Source organism: Dendronephthya gigantea, unplaced genomic scaffold (assembly GCF_004324835.1).
Source record: "Dendronephthya gigantea isolate DGI-Jeju-01 unplaced genomic scaffold, DenGig_1.0 000221F, whole genome shotgun sequence".
Classification (NCBI taxonomy): domain Eukaryota; kingdom Metazoa; phylum Cnidaria; class Anthozoa; order Malacalcyonacea; family Nephtheidae; genus Dendronephthya; species Dendronephthya gigantea.
In genome coordinates this window covers 214845-222654 of record NW_021163231.1, presented here as the reverse complement: position 1 = coordinate 222654, position 7810 = coordinate 214845, and positions in this window count along the sequence as shown.

The following is a 7810-nucleotide window of genomic DNA, read 5'->3' as shown; positions in this document are numbered from 1 at the left end:
TGGATATTTCTCTTTTTATACAGCTTTTTTACGACTTACGAGGCTACTCAGCGCTCATCGACTGAGGATACGATACTCGACATCCCTGCGGCAGCAAAAAAATTAATCAAATAAAAATCATCGTGCGTTTGGTAACATTTATTGTCTGTCGCCTAAACAAATCAAGTGCAATTTCAATTTGTGACCGTGATGAGAAGAAATGCTGGATAACAGTTGACACCGGCATTGAACTGAAACAACCTTCGCCTATTCCGTGGTATATAAATGCATTTCCTGCAATATTTACACAATATAACTCGTTGATTATCCCGTATTCATGCGTACAATCACATTTTCTATGCCGAAGTGTGAATACTAGGTCTTGAAAAATATTCACAGAGTATTCGAAGGTATTCTAGGTCAGAATACGCGGTGTGTTTTATTCACAGGTATTCACATCGGAATACCCCCAATATTCCGAGGATATTCACAGTGAATATCTGTGAATACGTGTGAATATGGACCATATTCGAACTCAAATTCGCACGTATTCACCTGTGAATACGCGGTTTTTCATGCAGTGCGCAGCTCGAAGCGGCGCGTCCGTCTAAGTGCAGCACATGTTGCCGTCGCAACGTTACCGACGCGCGAACGAAGCCTAAACTATTGTATAGCAAAGGAGCTCTTCGTTTTGCGCGTGCCGGCCGTTGTAACACACCCACAATATATTCTATTCATTCATTCATTAACCTCAGATCAGGCAAGATTACTCGCTGAATTTAAGCATGTTACTATGCGGAAGAAAAGAAACTAACAAGGACTCCCCGAGTAATGGCGAATGAAGAGGGAACAGCTCAACAAATCTCTGTTGTGTTGCAAAGGCGAATTGTAATTGCCTAAATTGCTTGGAACAGCACGTCACAGAGGGTGACAACCCCGTACGTGGCAATGCTCGAGTGCTCGCGATGTGCTTTCGAAGAGTCCGGTTGTTTTGGAATGCAGCCCAAAACGGGTGGTAAACTCCATCTAAAGCTAAATACAGGCACGAGACCGATAGCGAACAAGCACCGTGAGGGAAACATGAAAAGGACTTTGAAAACAGAGTTAAAGAGTATGTGAAACCGTTGAAAGGGAAGTGAATGGAGTTAGCAATTTGCCCTGCCAGATTCAGTCGCTCGTGCATGGCGATGGTCGTGCTCTTGATCTGCATGGATGAGGCGTGCTCGGACACGGTGGGCGAACACGGCACTTCTGGTGAGTCAGCGTCATTGTCGACCGGCTATAAGGTCGCAAGAAAGGTGGACCGGCCTCGCGGCTGGTTGTTAAGACATGCGCTCGCATAGCTCGTCAGCGACTGTCGTGCTGCGCGGGCTCGGCTGGCGACCTGATCAATCGGTCGAACCTTAACCTATTCTCAAACTTTAAATTGGTAAGAAGTCCGACTTGCTCGATTGTAGCCGGACACTCGAATGTGAGCTCTTACTGGCTATTTTTGGTAAGCAGAACTGGCGATGCATGATGAACAGAACGCAAGTTAAGGTGCCGAAGTCGACGCTCATCAGTTCCCACGAAAGGTGTTAGTTGATATTGACAGCAGGACTGTGCTCATGGAAGTCGGAATCCGCTAAAGAGTGTGTAACAACTCACCTGCTGAATCAACTAGCCCCAAAAAATGGATGGCGCTCAAGCGTCGCACCTATACTCGGCCGTCGGAGCAAGCGTGACGTTCCGACGAGTAGGAGGGCGCGGTGGTCGTGACACAGCCTCTAGCGCGAGCCAGGGTGAAACGGCTGCCGGTGCAGATCTTGGTGGTAGTAGCGAATGTTCAAATGAGAACTTTGAAGATTGAAGTGGAGAAAGGTTCCATGTGAACAGCAGTTGGACATGGGTTAGTCGATCTTAAGAGATAGGGAAATTTCGTTACAAAGCGTCCCATTCGCGGACCGCCTATCGAAAGGGAATCGGGTTAATATTCCTGAACCAGAACAGGTATACTGCCACCTGGTGGCACAAGCGGCAACCCAACTCTCAACGAGTCCCGGGAAGAGTTCTCTTTTCTTTTTAATGGGCAATGTTACCCTGAAATCGGTTTAGCTGGAGATAGGGTTTCATGTCCGGTAAAGCCCCAAACTTCTTTTGGGGTCCGGTGCACTTTCTACGGCCCTTGAAAATCCGAGCGAGTCCTTCATTTTCTTGTCTGCTCGTACTCATAACCGCAGCAGGTCTCCAACGTGAGCAGCCTCTAGTTGATAGAACAATGTAGTAAGGGAAGTTGGCAAAATAGACCCGTAAATTCGGGAAAAGGATTGGCTGTAAGGGTTGGGTCTGACGGGCTGGGACTTGAAGCGCAAGCACTCTGTGTGGGCTGACGGAGATGCGTGGCTTGCTGTGCGTCGCAGTTGGACTGCGAAGGGACTTCGCGTGGGTTGACTCAGCTGCGACCGTCAGGTCGATTCTGCAGGCGATTAACAACAAACTTAGAACTGGAACGGACAAGGGGAATCCGACTGTTTAATTAAAACAAAGCATTGCGATGGCTGGTGACTGGTGTTGACGCAATGTGATTTCTGCCCAGTGCTCTGAATGTCAAAAAGAAGTAATTCATCCAAGCGCGGGTAAACGGTGGGAGTAACTATGACTCTCTTGGGACCCATGCAGACAGACGTTCACGTCGTCGGTCCTGTCAGTGCTAACTATTGCTTGTTGTAAATATAATTAAATTGCGATTTTACTGTTAAAATGTTGCGATTGTACCGATACAAGAGCAATATTTTATAGTTGGCACTGCGAACATATCTGCTAGGATTCGGCCTAGTCGAACCTGTGTGTCGGAAACAGACAGCATGAATAATGGCTAAGGTACTGCCACACCGCTCACTTCAGAGCATTAAAGGTGTTAGGCGAGAATCCAATAAAAAATACCAGAACCTGTGAAGAGAAGTGAAGCATGAAATAAATAATTTTCTCATTCTCGGAGGCCTAGAGGTGGATTATATTGATCCAGGCTGCCCGAACAAAGAGATACACCAGTTTATCAACCGGGATTTTGCTCTCTTCATGGAATCGATGACTACAAGCCAACGAGTAGGAGTCGTTCCACGAAGGAGGAGTCGTTCCACGAAAGAGGTGCAGGCCGAAACCGGGAAGAAGTTTTTGAGAATCGACCGAGCATGCAGGGGCAGGCTTTGTCATACCTGAGAGCTCTGGTAGGAAAGCGAGCGAGAGTCGGAGACCGGCGCAAAATAAGAGAAAGGTGCAAAATAAGAGAAAAATAAAGCCCGTTGTGCGCAGTGTGTGTTAGATGGGATTTGGGATAAACCATCCCAGTGTATGTCACTTGAGGAATTAGAGCATTACTGGAGAGAAATCTTTGAGAAGGAATCGACGGTGGATGATAGGGTGCCTGACCCTATAGGGCCTGTCCTATGGGATCTTATTGATCCAGTCACCCAGATTGAGCTTGATAAGACCATGAAAGCTATGAAGCCAGGTGCACCAGGTCCAGATGGTATGGTCTTAAAACAACTAAAGCAGCTCCCTGTTAACGAGCTGAAAGCACGTCTCAACTTGTGGCTACTGTCTGGGTATTGCCCTTGCATTTGCTGTCTAGGAGAGACTCTATTAATCCCTAAAGATAGGGAAGATATCAGACCACCAAAGCATAGACCAATCACCATGGCAATATTTATAATCAGGCTATTTCACAAGCTCATGGCAAAGCAAATGGGTATCTCCATGCCTTTTTCGGACAGGCAAAAGGCAATTTGTTCTGGCGATGGGTTGGCAGAGAATGTGGTACTTTTGAGGGCTATTATTAAACACCATACCGACAATAACCTGCCATTAAATTTTGTCTTTCTTGATATTGCAAAGTCCTTCGACTCCGTTTCTCACCAAAGTATTTTGATTGCAGCACGAAGAATGGGGATCCCTCCCCCCCTTTCTTACATATTTAAAGGAATTTTACTCGCGGAGCCAAACACTAATTGGGGTGGCGGGACAGAAGAGCGAGCCTATTTATGTAAGACAGGGGGTGAAGCAGTTAGACGGTGGCACCATTTGCGGAAGGCGGCCTTGGGATGGCGGTTTTGAAAAATGCCATACACTTGATGCGAAAAGCTAGGTATGAAAAACTTCTAGGTTGCGTGATCCGGTGGTTGCCGTCGTTGCTCGGTCTTCAATAGTTGTGGACATGCTCATGAAAGATTCCTAGGTACAACTGGTGGGAGATGTCCCTGTCTGTGATAAAGCTGGGTTCAGCCGCGCACTCACAGCAGGGTTACATAAGTCTGTAGACGGAAGGGGACTAAGACGAAGTAAAAGCGTTCCCTACGTGCACAACTGGGTGGGTCTTCCCACTCATCTTATATCGGGTGCCAATTACATCGGTGCCATTATGATAAGAGGCAATTTAATGCCAACTGCTACTAGGATGGCACGTGGCTGCCCGCAGCGTTCAATGTCCTGTGACAGTTGGGCACATCCGGAATCTCTTGGGCACATTCTCCAGGTCTGTCCTAGGACCAGCGGTGCCAGGACAGATCGGCACTATTCCATCTTAGCGCGGACCGTTAAAATTCTGTTAAAAAAACAGTGGTCTGTGCTTGTCGAGCCAGCTATTCCAACACCGGCTGGCATAGGACGTCCTGACATGCTGGTCTGGAATAGCGCTGGCACTTGTTTTGTGGTTGATGTCACTGTGTCAGTGGTTAATGCGGACCTGGGGGATGTGCAATTGAGGAAAGTTAACTACCATAACACTCAGCATGTCCGGAACTGGGTGCAGGGTGTGAGCGAAGCAGCGGAAGTAAACTTCTCTTCGATTAGTTTTAATTGGAGCGGTGCCCTAGCCAAAACGTCTCACAACCTTTTATCCGAAAAGTTAGGGTTTAATAAGTTTGAAATTGAGATACTTAGTGTCATAGTGATGGAAAAAGGCTATAAAATGCACTTATAGATCGAAGGCAACAAATTGAAGGAGAGAATCTATATCATATTGTATGACATTTAACTAACAATGAACCATAAAATATTGTGGTGGATTTCATATGAACAAGTTAACTGCTGTTTTAATGTATTTATCATTTATAACATTTTATCAAATTTGTATTATATTTTAATTGTGAGGGCTGCAATATCATGCCCAAATGTACATTTACGATCATTCAATAAATGTACTTAATAGCCAAATGCCTCGTCATTTAATTAGTGAGGTGCATGAATGGATTAAAGAGATTCCCACTGTCCCTATCTCCTATCTAGCGAAACCACAGCCAATGGATGGGCTTGGCAGCAACAGCAGGGAAAGAAGATCCTGTTGAGCTTGACTCTACTCTGACTCTGTGGAAAAACATGGGAGGTGTAGAATAAGTGGGAGGAGCCATCCGCCGGTGAAATACCACTACTCTTATCGTTTTTTTACTTATTCGGTGAAGCGGAGCTGGACCTCAACGTCCACTTTTTAGCATTAAGATCGCTCTTCCGCCGATCGATCCGAGCCAAAGACACTGTCAGGTTGGGAGTTTGGCTGGGGCGGCACGACTGTCAAATGATAACGCAGGAGTCCTGAGCTGAGCTCAATGAGAACGGAAATCTTGTGTAGAGCAAAAGGGCAAAAGCTCACTTGATTTTGATTTTCAGTATGAATACTAACTGTGAAAGCATGGCCTATCGATCCCTTAGTCTTTACGAGTTAAAAAGAAGCTAGGGATGTCAGAAAAGTTACCACAGGGATCAATAAAGGAGCTCTTATCTTTTACCCCCACCCCCGTCCCTGAATAGTTTGTTTTCTCTAATTCACCTCCTATTCAAGTTGATGAATCTATTCTCTTGGAAAACTAATTTCTTTTTCTGTTAGAGCCTCCCCTTTTTCAACGATTTTTCTTATTTTTACGTCATCCTCCTCGGACATCCTCCCATTTTTTGGTATTTTTACCCCATTTTTTTATAACTATTATCTCGTGTTTAAAATGTTACAAAAAGAATATTAAGTATATATATATATATATATATATATATATATATATATATAATATAATATAATATATTATATATAATATATATATATATATATATATATATATATGTATATATATATATAACGCAGGAGTCCTAAGCTGACCTGTTGATGACCCACCCTGTTTAGCTGGTGTCATTTTCTTATGGATAACAGCTTGATAACCTGTCTCCTCATCTTCGTCGAACAGGTTTGGCAGTGGTTGAGGGGCCTTTCTTTTGGATGCATGGGCTCTTACTGGAACTGGTTCTTTCCCCTTTGATGCACTGGCTTTTTTCTTATTACTACTTACAGATTTTTCACCATCATTGCTTGTGGTAGCCCTTTTTGCCGTAGTTTCGTTATTATCATCACTTGAGGAGGAAGAATCACTTGACGATCCCCCAGAAGATGAGCTCTGAAACAGTTTAGCCAACTCTCTTGGTGGTTTCCGTGAGACCCCAGAGGATGACCCAATGGCGGCTGCAGTGTTGTTGTATGGTTTCAGCAGGAAAGACTTCATGTCTTTTGCCTCCCCAGTCTTGGCAAACTGCAACGCCTCTTTGCTTTGGAGTGATCGATCCAGCAGCTTTGCATATTCCTGGGGATTTCTAAGTATTGTTGTTGATATGACATAGTTGGCTGCGATAGAGAAGATACCATTGGATCCATTAGATCATCTAACTTTGTGTTTCCAACAAGAAAACGGACAAATCTTTTTGCATCTTCCTGGGTTGGAGCAGATGAATCATCTTTGGCATTAAGGGCTTGAAGACTTTGTTCGATTGATGAAAATCCACTCTGTAAATTTTCGAGGACCTTTGGGTCAATTATGCTTTTCCCATTTTCTTGCAGTAAGTCCATGTTGGTGATGATAGACTCACTGAGTTCTGACAGTGCAATCTCTGGTCTGGTTAGCCATTCACAAGAGAACGGCTTTACTCTCGCAAAGACGTGTTGCGGTTTTATCTCTTGGGCTCTGCCATAGGGAGTTAGGAAATTTCGTATACACTGATTGTACCACTTAACGCCATTTGCCTCTTTTCTTGGTGATGGGGTACTTGCTTGTTTGCTCATCTAAATATTTCAGAAGAGTACATGTCAATTTCAGTATTCTTATCACAGATTGGGAAGTATTTAGTGACAGGTAAAGTGTGATTGAGAAGCGAGGGGAAAATGATTATGAATGATCACAGAGTTACTGGTGTGACTTGGGTGGATAAAAGGGGTGTCATAAAGCGGATATTTGTCAATGTTCTGCACCTTGAGAGAGCAACATAAGCTCCACCGGGTGCAACAATTGGGCTATCAAGCCACACAATGGAGTAGTCGAGTGTTTAACCTCGTACTTTTGGAATTGTTAGTGCATACGCAGGCATGAATGGATATGTTGTTTTGATTGTGAAATTCTCTAACTGATTAGAGACTGGGTACACCTGAACTATGTTGTTGTTGTTCAGTTGTAAGATCACAGTTTTCCCTTGCATTTGTATAACCGTTGCAACACGACCATTGACAACTGACTGGTCTTTATTCCTGTTTTGTGTAATCATAACTCTCATTCCTCGATGAATTGAAATTCTACCAAGGCAGCAGTCTGAATCTGCATATCCTAATATGGTTGACCTGTTCATTACCTTATTTAAAACAACCGAGTTTATTCTATTTGCTGCTCTGTGGGAAAGTGTTATTACAGTACTGTTTGGGTATTGAAGCAATATTTCCAGCAATTGCTCGTCTGTTAGCTCTGAAGGGAGAGCACTGCCATTTTGAATCTTATCAAGATATTGAGATTGACGTCAGTATGGTATGTGATTAAAAAAATTTTGATAGTCT